Genomic DNA, 17453 nt, shown 5'->3' on the forward strand with positions numbered 1-17453 from the left:
TTCCAAAGTACTGAAGGACAAGAACTTCAAATTAAAGATTTTATATCCAGCCTAAATATTAGTCAAATCTAAAGTCTTGAGAAATATATTCCCAGGTATAAAAGACCTCGGAAGTTTTACCATGCAAAGTTCCAGGTTGAAAACAGAGATATTTTTAAATAAGAGAACAAATACAAGAGATGCTGTAAGTGATATATGAATAAAAGAGATTAAATATCTTGGTTGGTATCTTAGAGATGGTTGTTATCTTAAAGAGATGGTAAGAAATCTATTATCAAAGTAAAAGAGGAAACATATTCATAATAATCCCTATTTAAAAGCTTAAATACTATCAGTATGTTGAAAATCGAGTTCTCACAAGGGATGTAAGAAAACGCTAAAACGGTATTTCTCGAAGTGAAGTTCACCAAGCTGAACTGTTTTCAGTTCTTGACAAGAGAAGGATCTTGCACCAGAGTGTATATCATCGAAATCACTAACCATACTGCTCAGTTCAGCCGACATGATTTTTTACATAAGGACTTTCTGAATGAAGGGAGTAGAGCTTTAATTTGCATTCTAGCAGAAGCTCTTTATCTCACTGTAGATCAGCAATAAAATAATTCCCAAATCAGCATTTTGAGTGGATACAGCTATCAATTTGAAGGAAGAAGGGAGATGAAGAGGATGAAAAGAAATAGAAACAGAGAAAAAAATAAACAGAAATAATAAGTTGAGATCTTTAAATGGGTCCAAATATATTAATAATTAGCATGAAAAAATATGAATTGAACTTTAAAAGATAAAAGTCACAGTTTGGATTTTATAAAATCTAAAATATGCTGTTTATAAAAGACATACCTAAAGTATAAGAAAGAAAAAACAAAGGTTAAAATTAAAAGAATAGAAAATGAAACATGAAGCAAATATAACCAAAAGAAAGTTGTTGTAGGTATACTAATAACAGATAAAATAAATGTTAAAGTAAAATGTATTATTAGGAACAGATAATTCAATTCATTACTTAATTCAATTCTCCAAGAAGATGAAGTGATTTTAAATAGGTGGTGACTAATAAAATTGTCTTAAAGTGTATGAAGTAAATTTTATTGGAACTGCAGGGACAGAGTAATATATCTACCATAATAGTGAGAGATGTCAACATACTTCAACACAATTAATGAAAGTCAAATAGACAAAAAAGGTGAGGCTATATGAGAGCTAAATGACACAACTAAAAAAACCATTGAATTCTGAATCTGACAATTGTAATAAAAATATTGTTCTCAAGTACATATGCATATAATTATTTATAAAAATGTATCACGAATTAGGCCATAAAGAAAATTCAAACAATATTACAAAAATATGCATGCAATTAAGTCAGACATTAATACAAATATAATTTGTTAATTCTCACTTACTTGAATTATTTTTAAAACCTGATAAATAATTCATGGGGTAAAAGGAGGTCATAATAGAAATTTTTAAATATCTATAATGGGTTTAAAAATTTTTTAAATATATATCAAATTTTATGTGATGCAGCAAAAGCAGTGATCTGAGGGAAATTTATAGCCTTAAACATGAACATTAAAGGGAAAAAAATGAAAGCCTAAAGATTAATGAATTAATTGCCTGTCTTACAACAACAAAAAGACAACAGTATATAACTAAAGAAAATACAAGATAAGGGATCAAAGAAAACAAAAATAAAATTAGCCCAAAATGTTACTATTTGGAAAAACTAACAAAATAATTAAATTTTGGCAGAATTAATCATGATTAGTAGAGAGATGACAAAAGAATTTTATAAATAAAAACAGAGGCAATTACTACAGAAAAAAAAAAAGGTTACATTGATTTAAAAAGACTACTACTTTCAAACAAGATTGAGAATCAGGGACCAGATTAACTCACTTGCCAGAAACTTAAAAAAAAAAAATCCAAAATACATGCAACAGTAATTTTTAGATATTGGGCATTAGATGACAACTGACAGTGAGTGATGCCTGAGAGAGGAACAATTTGAGGGGAGTCCCATAATTACCTCAGCTTACTGCTTGGAGAAAGTTTTCAGGCTGTAGTTCAGTAAGCATCTGTAGTATCCCTAACCATTGCTAGTATGGAATGTACATTAGTGCACCTACTTTGTTAAAGAATTTAGAATTGTCTTCTATGGTTGGAGATTTACATAGCCTGCAGCCTAGCAATTCCACTCCTCGGTATATGTCAAGAGAAACTCTACAACAAGACACATGTAAAAGATTGTTCACACCAGCATTATTCACAATAGCAAAAACCTGGGACTATCACAAATATCCATCCACAGAAAACTGAACGAATAAACCATGATATATACGCGTATACATAGCAGTCAGAACTAATGAAGTACAAAGGAATTTGCTGCCTTAAGGATGACTCCTAACAATATATTAGTGTGAAAAAAGAAAGTCCCTAAAGAATAGGTTGAAAATGATACCTTTTATAAGTTAAAATAAGTAAAATAAAAGCTACGTAGGAATAAGTTGAGATACAATTAATCTATATAAAAAGGAAAGCAGCTGCTACTTCAGAAAAAGATAGACGTATTTTTCTTTATTCTTCCCTCTAAGTAAAACTAAAAACCCTGGATATGGTATGTAAGACATTAAATGGTACATTACATCCCCACAACTTACTTATTTTATAACTGGAAGGCTTGTACCTTTTTTTTGACTCCCTTCACCTATTTCGCCCAACCCCGCCCTGGATATATCTGGTATAGTGGTGACTCATGCCTACACGTGGCACCCAGCAGTGACCACCTGCTCACATGCAGAGGTTGTCATAGACTTTTCTTTTTATTACTCAATCATATCTACTTACATAAGTAGTCAATCAGTCAACAAAGAAGAAATTTCTTTTTCCGGAGACAAAGAGATACTTTACATAACAGTTTTGCCAGCTGCAGTTTCTTCAGCTCATCCAGTCCCTAAGCACATAAATAAGCCAAACGATGTGACCACAGGCATTGTACCCACCTGGGGAGACAGTTTAGAAGAATAAAGATTAGATTCAAGGACTTTGTTGGGCTTATCATGACCTCCTCCTGGCTGGGAAGAGTTTAAAGGATGACATGACAATTGAAGAGATGGATATTCTTGTTCAGCAGAAATTCATCAGTCATGATGCCTATCCCTCATTCTAGCTTATAAAGGTTTACAAAATCGGTATCTCTGTAAACAATGTGCTATGTCATGGTATTTCTGACAGTTGACCTCTTCAGGATAGAGATATTATCAACATCATTGCTACGGTCTATTACAATGGCATTTTTGGTGGACAATGTCCACCATGAATGTGGTAAAAAGTTAATGGAGGTTGCCAGGTGTGTAGAGATGAATTGCAGCTTGTGGGGTGGTGGGGGGTGCCCTTCTCTGTAATTGGAAATGCATCCAGTAACATAACTCATCAGAATAGTTTGCAAGTCTGTCCACATTTGGTGGGAGGCGGGGCAGGGACGCCTTTGCTGGCGTCTGCTGGCTGGACCCAGATGGCCCTCCATATCCAGCTGTGCAACTGTGGGGCGGCAGCCTGGAGCAGGGCAGAGGTGCCAGGTGCTGACAGCATGGGATGCTTGTCGGTAGGGGCAGGACACCAAGCCCCGTCACATCTCACCCCAGTCCTTGAAATGTTCTGAAGTAGAGAAGGCGTTACCGAGGCCTACGAGGTGAAGGGTCGAGAACACTGACAGAGGCAGGCCCCACACGCCCGCCTGTGGCCAGCAATCAACAGGTCATCATGTCACAGGGTGACAGGGGCTCTAAGTGCTGCCGAGGGACCAGGCACTGGATGGGCGGCCAGGAAGAGATTCATGTCCCCAGTGGCAATGAGTGCAAACTCAGTGACCTACAAGGCCACCTGGGCAGGGCCACAGCCTTCTCTAGCTCTCCATTCATATATATGTGGCTGAAGATGAGGCAGCTCCTTGGAGCGGGTCCTGGGCAAGACCAAGTCCAGTGCCAGTCTGGGACTGGAGACGGGCTCCAGAGCTGCTGTGGCTAGGGGTAGAAAGCCTGCTGGGCCAGGGCTGGGAGCCGCCGGGGTAGGGGCACAGCCGGGAGGCGCATCCAGGTGCTGGAATGGATAGAGCACTAGCTCCAAGGAGAGGAGGCTGCCAGCACCATCTCAGGGATCACCACCAGTCGTGCCACCCTGGCTTAGCGGCCTGGTGCACATCTCTCACTCAGTGTCTCCGGTCTGCCCCCACGTAAGAACACAGGATATGGTGAGGCCAAAAAGGAACAACAACGGGGCCGTAGATAGGGGAGTCATACCACTATAGTCTCACTGGCGGCTGGGTTGGAGACACAGGAAGCAGGAGCCACAGATGCACAATCTGCCGTCTGCTTCTCTGCCAACCAACCAACTCCCTAGCATAGACACGGCAGTTATATTAGTGGCTAATGGCTCACTGGTTACAGCTGATGGCCAACTAGTCACAGCTCATGGCCATCTACTACCCGAGCCAGCACCTTTCCCCATGAGGCCGAGAGCCTGGAAACTGCTCTCTGGGGCTCTATCCCCACAACATCCATGCCAGGCGCTCCCACTTGAGGCCCAGATTGTCCTTGACAGGAGCTGGGCAGTGAGGCATGGAGGGGGTGGAGCTTCTGGGCACCGCAGCCCAGACCGTGGTCCGCGTCCATGGTTCCTCACCAGCCTACTTCCTCCAGCCCAGCGTCCAGCCCAGCAGCATCTACTGGAAGAAGCATTCGGATTGCAGCAACTTCTGCCACAAGTCGTGGGGCTCCACACACCCGCCCACTGGCCTGTGCACTCCTTGTCGGCCTGGATCAGGGAAGCCCTTCTGGTGCACTGGGAAGCTGCTGTCAAAGTCCTGTGCCCCCCTCCTCACTCCAATCATGAAACGCAGCTGCGGTCACCTTCCCGTTCCACTGCAGCCCCCACAGCGCTTCATCTGCCTTGAAAGTGCATCTCACCTGCTCATACTGTGCCTGCTCACTTTCTCTCACTGTTGTTCTCTCTGAGAGGAAAGACCCTGCCATCTTGTGCCGCAGCTTCACCGCCCCCATGCTGCAACTCCTCTACTTCCTTCTCAGGGAAGATAGTGGAATCTCAGAGCTCTGACCTTACTTTTTATAGATCTCACCATGGCGCTTCCAGTGCTGTTTGCAGAGGTGGGCTTGTGCAGCGTGGTGACTATAGTTAACAATACTGTACTGCACATTTGAAAATCGCTGAGAATGAATCATAGAAGTCTGCATCATAAGAAAAAAAATTGTAACTATGTATGGTAAAGGAAGACTTATTGAGGTGATCATTTTGCAATACTATATATAAATATCGCATCATTATATTGTATACCTGAAACTACTATAATGTTATATGTCAATTTTACCTCATTTTTAAATTTATATTTTAAAATTTTATTAAGAGAAACTAATACATTTTTTTAAATTTCTTTTTAGAAACATTTGTTTAAGACAAACATCAGAAGACCTGAAAGGTGGAGAAAAGAAAACAGACTCTCTAGGGATGTTGGGACCCAAAGAAGGCTATACTGGTGAGTTCCCTGGATTTTCTTTTTGTCTTATGTACATACCGGACTTAAAGCTGAAGAAGCCAGCAACACAGAAACACCAATGGATGGGGTGGGGGTGGGGGGAAGCCCCAACCAAAACCTGTTCTTCTGACCAAAGAACCAGGAAAGGGACAGCCTAGCAAGACAGAAAACCTGTAGACAGTAATTACTCTATTCTAGCAAAACACCACAGAAAAACTGGACCAACCCGCCAGCAAACATTGAGGGGGGAGTCTAGACTTCATTCCCACCCCACACCCTAGTCAGGCTGTAACAAGGAACTCTAAACCACCCACAGGGGTGGTGTCAAAGGGGAGTAGGAAGCCACAGCTTTCATCTCCACAGTGTGGTACTGAGGTCCCCCAGTAGGTTCAGAAGAGACAACATGGGAAGCCTGGATTTCCCCTCCAACCTGGCTGTAACGGGAAGTTCCTTCCTCTCTCCACTATGGTACTGTGAGAGGAAGGAAGCCTTGGGGAGATTCAAGACTAACACCACCACCCCGGAGTAACAAGGCTACCATTGCCACCATGGTGTCAGTGGAGGCTAGGTGAAGAGCAGTAATGAGGTACACCCCTCTATATCATGGAAGTATTGGTGGAGGCATAGTGAGGAGCCAAAACTCCCAGTCCTGCCGGGCAGTAAGTAGGAACCCCACCTTCATGTGTTAACAAAGGCAAAATAGGGAACCTCGACTTCTACACCCACCTGGCAATAATGAGGAAGCACCTCTACCTTACCCTTCCAGAGAGGTGTCAGAGGAGTCCAAATAAAACAGAAGGTTTAAATAAGATCTAGAATTCCATAACATAATACCCCAAATGTCCAAGTTTCATTTGAAAATTACTCATTAAACCAAAAACCAAGAAGATCTAAAACTGAATGAAAACAGACAATATTTAAAACAAAAAAGAGATGAAAATGTCTGTATTATCTGATAAAGATTGCAAAGCAGCCATGAGAAAAAACATGTTTGAATTAGCAACTATGAGCACACTTGAAACAAGTGAAAAATTAGAAAGTCTCAGCAAAAAATAAACAAAAATAAAAAATCCTTAGAAAATACCAACAAAGAAAAATAAGATGAAAAGAAGAACCAATGGACATTTTAGAACACATAGAAAAATATTTTAAGTAAATAAAGCTCTCAATGGATGGGATCAACAGCAGAATGGATGGACAAATATAAAATAGAATGTAATAAATAGAAATTATCCAATCTAAACAACTGGAGGAGGAAAGAAGGGGGTTGGAATGACTGAAAAAATAACAGAATCTTAGATACCAATTATACAAAATCTCTTCCAAAAATAAGGCATAAAACAGAAGATGAGAGGATATTTCCCAAGTCATTTATGAAGCCAGTTTTGTCCTGATAACAAAACCAAAGACAGTCCAAAAAAAGAAATTTATAGACCATTATCCCTCGTTAATATAGATGCAAAAATCTCTAATAAAATATTAGCAAATAAAATGTAACAATATATAAAAAGAATTATATACCATGACCAAGTGGAGCTTAACAAACTCCCAGAAGAAAAATCCCAGGATTATAGCAATAGATGCAAAAAAAAAAAAAAAAAAAAAAAAAAAAAAAAAAAAAAAAGTTTGACAAAATTCAACACTCATTCATTACAAAATCTCAGAAAAATAGGAATAGAGAGTTTCCTCAACCTGATAAAGAGCATCTACTAAAGCAAACAAGCAACAGGAAAAAAACCCACAAACAAACGGGAAAAAAAAGCAACCCAGCAGCTAATGTAATTAATGGTGAAGGATTGATGCTTTGCCCTTAAGATTAGGAACAAAACAAGGATATCCTCTCTCACCACTCTTAATCCTCACAGTACTGGAAGGTCGACCCAGTGAAATAATGTAAGAAATTGAAGCAAAAACATACAGATCAGAAAGGAAGATATAAAAGTGTCCCTATTGCAGAGGACATGATTGTCTACACAGAAGTTCCCAAAAGAATTTCCTAAAAACCTTCTAGAACTAATAACTGAATTCAATAAGTTTGCAGGATACAAGATAAATATAGAAAGATCAATTATATTTCTATATACTAGCTATGAATACCTGTGGACACTGAAATTTAAAATATATTATTAACAAATGAACAAAAAATAAAATAATTAAGTGTAAATCTGACAAAACGTGAACTGGACATGTATGCTAAAAACTACAAAACAATAATGAAATAAATCATAGATGATCTATATAAAAGGAGAGTCACACCATGAATTGGAAGACAACATAGTAAAGTTCTTGATGCTCCCCCAAATTGATACACAGATTTAACACAATTTCTATCAATCCCAGCAATATTTCTTGTAGATATACACAAGAGTATTCTAAAGTTTACAGTACATGGAAAGGCAAAGGAAATAGAATAGCTAAAACCAATTGCATTCCTGGGCATTTCTCTCAGAGAAATGAAGATGTATGTTCACCAAAAATGAAACTATACATGAATATCTATAGCAGTTTTACTTGTAATAGTTCAAAACTGAAAACAATCCAGATGTCATTCAATGGGTGAATGGTTAAACAAACTATGGTACACCCATACCATGGAATACTACTGAGCAACAAAAAGGAATGGACTATTGGTACCTGCAACAATCTGGATAAATCTCCAAAGAATTATGCTGTGTGGAAAAAAAAAATTCCAGTCCCAAAGGGAAGTGGTTTCATTTATATAACATTTTTGAAATTACAAAATTATAAAAGTAGGGAACAATCTCATGGTTGCCAAAGGCCAATAAGGGTTTGAGGGCCAGAGGGAAGTTGGCGTGGTTATAAAAGAGCAATATAACTGATCCTTGTGATGATGGAAAAGTTCTATATGTTGACTATCAACGTTAATATCATATTTATGATATTGTAGTGTAGTTTTTCAAGACGTTGCCACTGGAGAAATCTGGGTAAAAAGCACACAGGACCTCTCTATGTTATTTCTTACAACTGCATGTGAATCTAAAATTATCTCATTATAAAAGGTTAATTCGTTAAAACAAAAACAAAAAAAGGCAAAAAAGGAAATGATCAGTGCAGTTTCAGGATGATGATTATCTTGTGTAGAGAACCAGGGATGTAGGAAGAGAAGACTATCTAGTTGTAGGATATTGTCAAGGTCCTTGATCTTCTTTCGGGTGGTGAGTTTGCAGGTACTCATCATAAGATTAATAATAACTAAGTAAATAATTAAAAGCAAAAGTTCAAAAACAAAACATGGCGGTTTTAAATTCTGTCTGATGGTCTTATATTCTCAATAAAACCTGGTGACTGGACAATGCTATGGATTCAGCAAACTACTCTATTATCCTCTCAGGCACAGAGAAAGGCTACATTCCCTGGACCCCCTAGCATCTAAGTGAGACCATGGGACTGAATTCTGGCTGATGGTATTGGCCAAAATGAAGTACACCACTTTCAGAACTGGCCATTAAGCATCCTTCACAATCTGCCACTGTCTTTCTTCTCCCTCCGTATGGCAGAACTGCACAATGTGAGAAGCCTATATACTCATACATGAGTACACTGCTTAGAGGAGAACTGCTCAGGAAAGCCTACTGACCAGGAATATATGCATCTGACACTGCAGGAGCTAGAAAAAAACCTTCACTGCATTATGCCACTGCAACTTTGCTGTTTGTGTATTACAACAGCATAGTCTAGCCTACTATGACTAATACAGATGCTTAATAAGACACACCCCTCAAAAAAAAAGATGGAAACTTATAGTAGTGAAAAACTGAAATTGGCAAATAATTTTCAAAATCTGGGAAACATAGCCACTATTTGTAAATCCCTTAGAAGTGCATTGAGAAATATAATTGGTGACCCATGAATGTGTCGGCCTGGGTTGCAGAAAACCCGATGGATGAAAAGAAGGTAGAAAGATGCTGTGCCCCTCCCCACTGTCTGCCCTGGCTCAGAAGTGCAAAGGCACTGGCAGCTAAAAAAAATGGAGCAGCCAGTCTTCTCCCACAGTGATGCTTTCAACAAGTGCTGTTCCCTCTTCTTCCACTTCTGGCCCATCCTCACTAGATTTGTTTTAAGTAAAAGAACATTAATAGATATATTTGAAACTCCCTTTGTAACCTTCTCAAATCTTTCATTCTACTTTATTCCCCTGTTCTGAATATGGTGTCTATTGTTTCTATATTGTTTACTACATGTGTATTTGTCCCAAAGTAATATATAACAGTGTAGGGTGTTTTAAAAGATTTACCTAAATACTATGAATCCTTCTCCAACTTATTTTTTCATTTAATATATTTTCTGTATTTATTAACATTGATACTTATAATAATTTATCCACATTAACTGCTACATATATGTATACATGTATACATATATATTCAATATACCATAATTTTTATCCATTCCTCTCCAACAAATCTTTATTTCGCTCCAGCCATTTTGAGTGAAGTCTTCAGTCACATGCGATAGAAGAATTCCTATTACTGTAAAGCTTCTGAATTAGGATCCCGATGTATTTTCCGGGGAATAGGGTCCCGCCATTACCGAAGAACGGGAATGGAGAATCCGGAGAGGCAAGTGAGGTTTAAGCAGAAGCAGTTTTCATTGCAAAAGCATAAGACAAAAAGCACAGACGAAAAACAGCTCTCCGCGGAGATCTGCTGAGAGGGGGTATTCAGCAAAATGCCCAGTGGGTTGGTCTGTGCTGGAAACTATAGCTCTGAGTCAGCTGATTGGTCTTCTATACCTGGGCAGTCAATCTTGGAGGGCTTAGCAAGCTGATTGGTTCGCTTTCCTGTACCAGGACAGTTAAACTTGGTGGGCTCGGCAAGCTGATTGGTTTTGTTACAAGCGGGATGCCCTTCCCCGCCCCCCACCCCCCATCTGAGACCGTTACTCTGGCTTATTCTTGGGAGTCCAACATCCTGAATCTATTATTCAGGCCTTAAAGTTACTTCCTCTGGTTTTGTTATGGTCTCCGCCTTAATTCCCCTCCACCGTGGCCATTTTCCTAACTGCCTATAATTTTCTATCTCACTTCTATTTTTAAATCCAATGGAAATAGCGTGTGTATGAACCAAGAGGACTGGTTTATGAGCCCTTCGTTGAGAAAACACTCCCTATGTAACATTCTGGCCTGACCTCACCAGATCCAGTGGTTTCAATGAGTAACAAACATTAAGATAAAGCCAGTAGCTGCCTTTTTGTAAGATCCAGTAGACTCCTTGGACTGTGCTCCTCAATGGCAAAGACTCCTCCTAAAACAAGGCAAAGACCGGCATTTTTGACTACTTCAATTACCATTTTATAGTTTTTTCCCTTTCATCTCTTTAAATATCAGGGGGGAAAAACTGTGGCAGGCATTCGTGTAGACTGCCACATTTATTGCATCCAGTCGTACACCAAGTTTTGCACCTCATTTCATCAGAACTCCTTCTGTCCAGGCCTAACTCAGTTCCAGAAACATGATAGGGTTATCATCCCACTCTCTATACACACAGAATGTGTATGATTCCACAATTTTTGTTTACTCCATACACCGAGAATAGAATTAATCATGTATGGGGAAATGAATGATATATGCATAAACTTAACACATGTTAACTTCAATGGCCCTTCTCTCTTTTCTTCCTTTTTGGCAGAATCCATTCCTGGTATTTTGGGGGTGATTTCTATTGCTTGAACATAAGTGTAAGGAATTATATCTAATGTCACTGGCCAAATCATTGTGCATTGCTTCTTGACTTAATGCCTTCCACAATTATGTAAATCCCAAACCCCAGGGCTCAGCACTGAGCCAAAAACATGCCACATCTACATGACACAAAAGAGCTTAACCTTGAAATGCATCATACCAAATGGAACCCCATTTCTTGCCAAAAGCTTTGCAGGCACCCGTCACAACTTTTGTCTCCCTTCAAGCAACAGCATCAGCAGTTCATATTGGTTTCTAATATTCACACTCTATTCCGAGTGTCTCCTACTCCGTCTTCTACAGGTCTTCCTCCAAATGCATAGAATAGCTTTCCTCTCACACCCAGCAAACTTCCCTTCTTTCCATTACAAGTTTCCTGGTTTATCCTACAACAGTTATTTTTCCCATTAGCAAGAAACTCCTTTAATATATAGAATTGACATGTATCTTTCAGGGCTGTTACTTAACTCTGTTAGTATCATATGATTTTAATTACTTTGGTTTTAAATTATTTTAGTTGTTTTAGTAAATAATATATGCACATGCTATTTTTTTTTAAGCTCAAAAGGGCACTGAGTGAAAAGTACATTTTCTCCCCACACAAATCCCCATCTCAAATTCTCCTTCCCCAGAGACAACTACTGAAAACAGCTTACTGTGTTTTCCCAAATAAGCTCCTTTCTTTATGTAGAGAGATAGACATCCAGTTTACTGAGAAATATCAACTCAGTAGAGTTTAAATCCAGATATCTTTTTGTTCAAGCATCATAATTCAACTGAGTTCTGAAGAATCTCCTTTTCCTCCTACATGATTTCATAGACAGGTCCTATAACTTTCTTGCCACTTCCAATTAAATTTCATTTTATTTGTTGAAAATCCCTATTTCATTTACAATTTAAATCTCATCTTGTCTCTTCTCCCTGGTGAAGACCTGGCGTTGCCTCAAGGAGCTTGGTGTTGAAAAGAGGCTTATTGGGTGGAGAAAGAAGGGAAAAGTCTGGCTCCTTTTCTGGATCAGGCATTTTGGTAAAGAGTGAGAAAACAGAATGGAGGAAATATTTGAAGTCATAATGGCCAGGAATTTTACAAGATTGATGACAGAGCCTCTGTAGAGGCTCACAGAACACCATGCATGGTAAATACTACCAAAGTCTATACCTGGACATATCTTTTTTGAACTCTAGGAAAATGGAACAGAAAATCTTGAAAGAATCCAAAGGAAATAAGTGCCATCCCTCTAGGGAAGAAAACACAAGGGTGATGGGCTTCTCATCATAAGCCATGCAAGCCAGAAGAGAGTGGAGTGAAGTATTTAGTGTTGAAAGAGAACAACAACCCCAACCTAGAATTTTATACCTAGTGGGATTATACTTCCAAAGTGAAGGAGGAATGAACACTTTCTCAGACAAACAAAAACTGAGGTAATTAACCAGCAACACACCACATCTGCAATAAATGTCATAAGAAGTTCTTCACAGAGGAGAATGATAACCTGGATCTAGATAGAAAAGAAACAGAAGGAAGAAATGAAGATAAAAGTTTCATTTTTCTCATTCCCAATTCACCTAATAATAATGACAATGTATTGGGGTATAATACTATGTGGATAAGTGAAGTAAATGACAGCAATGTTACAGACAAAGGAAGGAGGAGTAAGGACCTCTTTCATTCAGTATCTGCATTAACAGGCAAGTGGTATAGTTATCTGAAAGATACACATTAGCTGTACATGTATATTAAAAACTGTGGGATAACTATGAAAATAGTTGTTAAAGAAGAATAATTGCTATGCTAAAAAGAAAGGAAATTGAATCATACGAAATGCTTGTTTAAAACCAGAAAACGCAGAAAAAGAGGGAAAGAAAAGAAATCAATATGATGAAAAATAAACAGTTATGAGTATGGTAGATGTCAATCCAAATAGATGAAAAAAATTAGTAAATGTGAATGGGCTAAATTCACCAATTAACAATAACAGACTGTCAGAGTGGATTAAAAAAAAAAAGAATCAGTTATATGTTGTCTACACAACACCCACTCTAAATATAAAGATACAGATTGATTAGAGTAAAGGGACAAAGACAAACGTACCATGCCATATATATATATATATATGTATGTGTGTATATATATGTGTATATATATATATATATATATATATATATATATATATATATATGAGTAACTATAATAATTTTAGACAATGCAGACTTCAGAACAATGGAAAGTATCAGCGACAAACAGCAGCATTACAGAGGCAACAAAGGGCTCAATTCTCCAAGAAGACACAGCAGTCCTTCACATCTAACAAAAGTATGTCAAAATATGTGAGGTAAATTCTGTTAAAACTGTAAGAAGAAATAGCCGAATCAACTGTGATTGGAGATTTCAACATCCCTTTATCAGAAAGGGGCCGATTCCACAGGCAGATAATCAGTAAGGATATAGTTGACCCAAACAGCACCATCATTCACCTTGATCTCATTCACTTTGATAGAATACTTAATCCAACAACAGAATTCACATTCTTTTCTAGCTCACATGGAACACTCAGAAAGACTACTCTAGGCCACAAAACACACCATAACAAATATAAAAGAAGTCATACAAAGCATGTTTTCAGACTACAATGGAATTACACAAGAAATCAATTTCAGATAGATAACTGAAAAATCCCAAAATGTATAAAGATGAAACAACATACCACGAACACAAGGGTCAAGGAAGAAGTCTCAAAAGAAGAAAGAATTTTAAACTAAATGACAACAAAAATACAACTTAAAACTTCTGACATGTAGTTAAAGCAGTGTTAAAGAAAAATTGATAGCACAGAATTCATTTATTTGGAAAGAAAGATTTAAGATCTCTGAGGGACTCCGGTTTACTTAGCTGATTGATGTCTGTGTTTCCAAAGTCCTGGCAAACATGGATTCCCGTTGAGGTAGCTCAGTGACAGAAGGAGGAGCCCCACCCCCACAGGAAGACAAGGATGGGAACACCTGGGAAGTGAGCTAGAGCTCGGCCACGGTGCAGTGAGGCTCCTCAGACAGAGGACGCGGGGTGCATCATGGGAAGAGATTGCTGCCTCAGGCAGCTGTACAGTGAGTGCACATTCTAGGCTAGAGTCCCAGGCCCACAACACAGACCTGAGGCTCAGACACCAAAGGTTCTTGAGGGTTGGGAAGGGGACGCCTCAACGGATATGAACCCCAATCCCTTCCGTCCATCCTCCAGGCCAGCAGCTGGGTCCATCCCTCCAGGTCTCTTTAGATCCCTCCAGCCAAAGTCCATCTCCACCCATTCACCATGCCACATATTTTATTTACCTCAGTGAAATTTTCTATTTATTCAGCCTGTTACCCAGATAATACCTGAGATCCTCTTACTGCCTGCTGATCTCTGTGTGGACCACACATACTCTGAAAGCTTGCTGTGCCCATGGATTTGTACTCCCAAATTTTACTCTGTCCTCACCTATAGCTTCCACTTTTCCATGATGTGTGTTTACCTGTATGAACCCGGGAATATACTCAGCAACAGCCCCCACCCCACACCCCACCACCCCAAAGAATCCACATTCACCAAAGAGCAGGAGAGAGCAGAGTGGCCTGTAGTGAGGAACAGAAAGCATGACAAGGAGGGAGGTGGGGACCTGGCAACCCCATGGTCCCATGACGAATAACTAAAATCTTTCATTATCTTTTCTCCCAACAATTATTTCATGCTCTTCATCCCCTTCCATACATTTAGTGTCCCACCCTGCTGTTCATTCTTTCTTGTCTCCCCCAAATCCTGTCATTCCATGAAAATACTTACATTGTAGCTGTGCTGGCCCACACCCCACAGGACCAAACTCATCCTGGTGTTTTATGCAGGGGCTTCTCTTTAGCATAAATTCTAATGAGCACAATTGTAATTATATTTAGCAATACCTTTTGGTTTTTTGGTTATACTTTTGTTTACTCTGCATGAAAAGTTTTATATTTTTCCCATTTACTTTGTAACATTTCACCATAATTTCTATTGTCACCTGCATACCTTTTGAAAGAATAAAGTAATTTGTGGATTGTGTATGTATTTGTTTCATCTCCCGGTGCCAGCTGGTCACTTAACACTTATAACCCCTGCAGCTTCATTGTTTAGATTAGAAACTGCCGAAGGGAAGCCCTGGGTCATTTTCTCCCTTTCTCATTTTCTCCCTTTCGTTGCCTGCATTCCCTCCCTGAGGCTGATGACTCAGTCTTGGCCCCAGACACCCACTCTTTCCCCTCCCCTATGAGGAAGGTTTTCCATAATGACAGCTCCTCCTTTGCCTTCTCCTCCAGCCTCCCCAGCTTCACCGTTGTCCCCTCAGTAGGAAGGTGCACCTCAAGGCCAGCCCCTCCCCATACCCTTCTGGGACAGCCGGAGGTGTGTCTGTTCAGAACAATCCCTCCACATAGGTCTGCATCTCTGGTCTTTTTTCAGCCAAGTCTGGTCCTGACTGTCGCTAAGGTCCCTAGGACTCACAACGGTGAAAACATCATTTAAAATTTAAGTATGATAACCTCTACAAAGAAATTTCTAGTGAGATGGGGTGTAAAAATGGCACATTGAATGTATTCTCCAAAAATGGCCTTGTTATGAAAAGGAAAGGCTGAGAAACTGATCTTGTTTGAAGGAGATTAAAAAACCCAGGACCACTAAATGCAATCTGTGATTCTAGACGGGCTCTTATAATGGAGGTTTATGAAAAGGTTACAGCGGACATTACTCAATAAATTGCCAAAAATAGTATATGAATGGGAGATTAGTTAAAAGTCTTATGCCAAATGTTAAATTCACTAAAGGAAATAAGTGTACTGTGTACAGGACACTGGGCCTTGTCCTTAGAAATATACAAAGAAATATTCAAGGAGAAAGTACATGATGCGTGAAATATATTCTCAAATATTCAGGATTGTATGCATAGTTTTCATACATATTTTTGTGTGTTTATATACAAAGAGTCATCAGAGGGAGGGCAGGAGGCAGAAACAGAAAGAGACAGGAGAGAGATGAGAGATGAGTCAAAATATTAGTAGATAAATCTAGATAAATGGTTTATGGTTTTACCACTCATACAACTTTTCCACAAGTTTACTTATTGTGAAATAAATACATTTTTAAATATGCCATTCATTGTTTTTTGTTTTGTTTTGTTTAATTTTACCTGACCTTAAAGATATCTACCTTTGAAATTCACAGCTTCTCTCGCCACCACACACAGACCCCAGAAGTGTGCAATGCAACTTGAAAACAGTTGTCTCGGCTTCTGTCCCAGCACGAAACCTAGGACCTCTGCACACTGAAGCATTCTGACATTGCCACAGGAGTTTACAAAATGCTGGAGAGCAGTCCTCACCTCCAAAAAAAAATGTTTTTAATTATATGCAATATAAAACAAACACTAAATTGAAGATGTTTATAGCATGGAACCCCTGATTTCTTTCTTACCTGTGCAACCAGGTTGTCCATCTTCTGGGGTTCTGCGGTGTGAATTGCTTTGTCAGCACTTCTTCTGCTCTGCCAGTCACTTACCACTCTTCCAGGGATTTCCATCTTCCCAAAACGTGTTGACGTCTCTTCTCCTATCCTCACCCTTTCTTATCATTCTCAGGCCCTTACTCTTTTTAAATCCTTCACTTGTTTTAACAGCTTGATTGAAATTATACTACACATACAACACAATTCACCCACCTAAAGTGTATAATTCCATGTTTGTTTTACATTCACAGACATGAGAATCATCACAGTCCATGTTAAAATATCCGTGGCTTCAAAAAGAAACCTCATGACCTTTAGCTCCCATCCACCTCTCCCCTCCTCTCCCCAGGCCTAAGCAATCACTAACCTACTTTGTCTCTGTAGATTTCCTTATGTGGACATTTCGTATGAATGGGATCATGTGTGCTCATGTGTGACTGGCTTCATTCCCTTAGTATAATGTTTTCAAGTTTCATCCATCGTGTAGCATGTGTTAGTACTTTTTTATTGCCAAAACATGTTACATCGTGTGGATATACCATGTTTATTTACCCATTCATGAGTCCATGCACATTTGGGCCATTTCCACCTTTTGACTCTAGGAATAGCACTGCTCAGAATATCGGTGTGTAAGCTTTATGTGGACATCTTTTCATTTCTCTTGAATATACACTTAGAAGTGCAATTGCTGGGTCATA

The 17453-nt window shown here is 39.1% G+C and overlaps 1 pseudogene; it reads left to right on the plus strand.

Moving 5' to 3' along the window:
- The first annotated feature begins 2633 nt into the window (after positions 1–2633).
- On the plus strand, positions 2634–3661 carry LOC117037823 (methionine aminopeptidase 1D, mitochondrial-like; annotated as a pseudogene).
- Positions 3662–17453: the final 13792 nt, after the last annotated feature.

The sequence above is a fragment of the Rhinolophus ferrumequinum genome, chromosome 2 (genome assembly GCF_004115265.2).
Source record: "Rhinolophus ferrumequinum isolate MPI-CBG mRhiFer1 chromosome 2, mRhiFer1_v1.p, whole genome shotgun sequence".
Lineage (NCBI taxonomy): Eukaryota > Metazoa > Chordata > Mammalia > Chiroptera > Rhinolophidae > Rhinolophus > Rhinolophus ferrumequinum.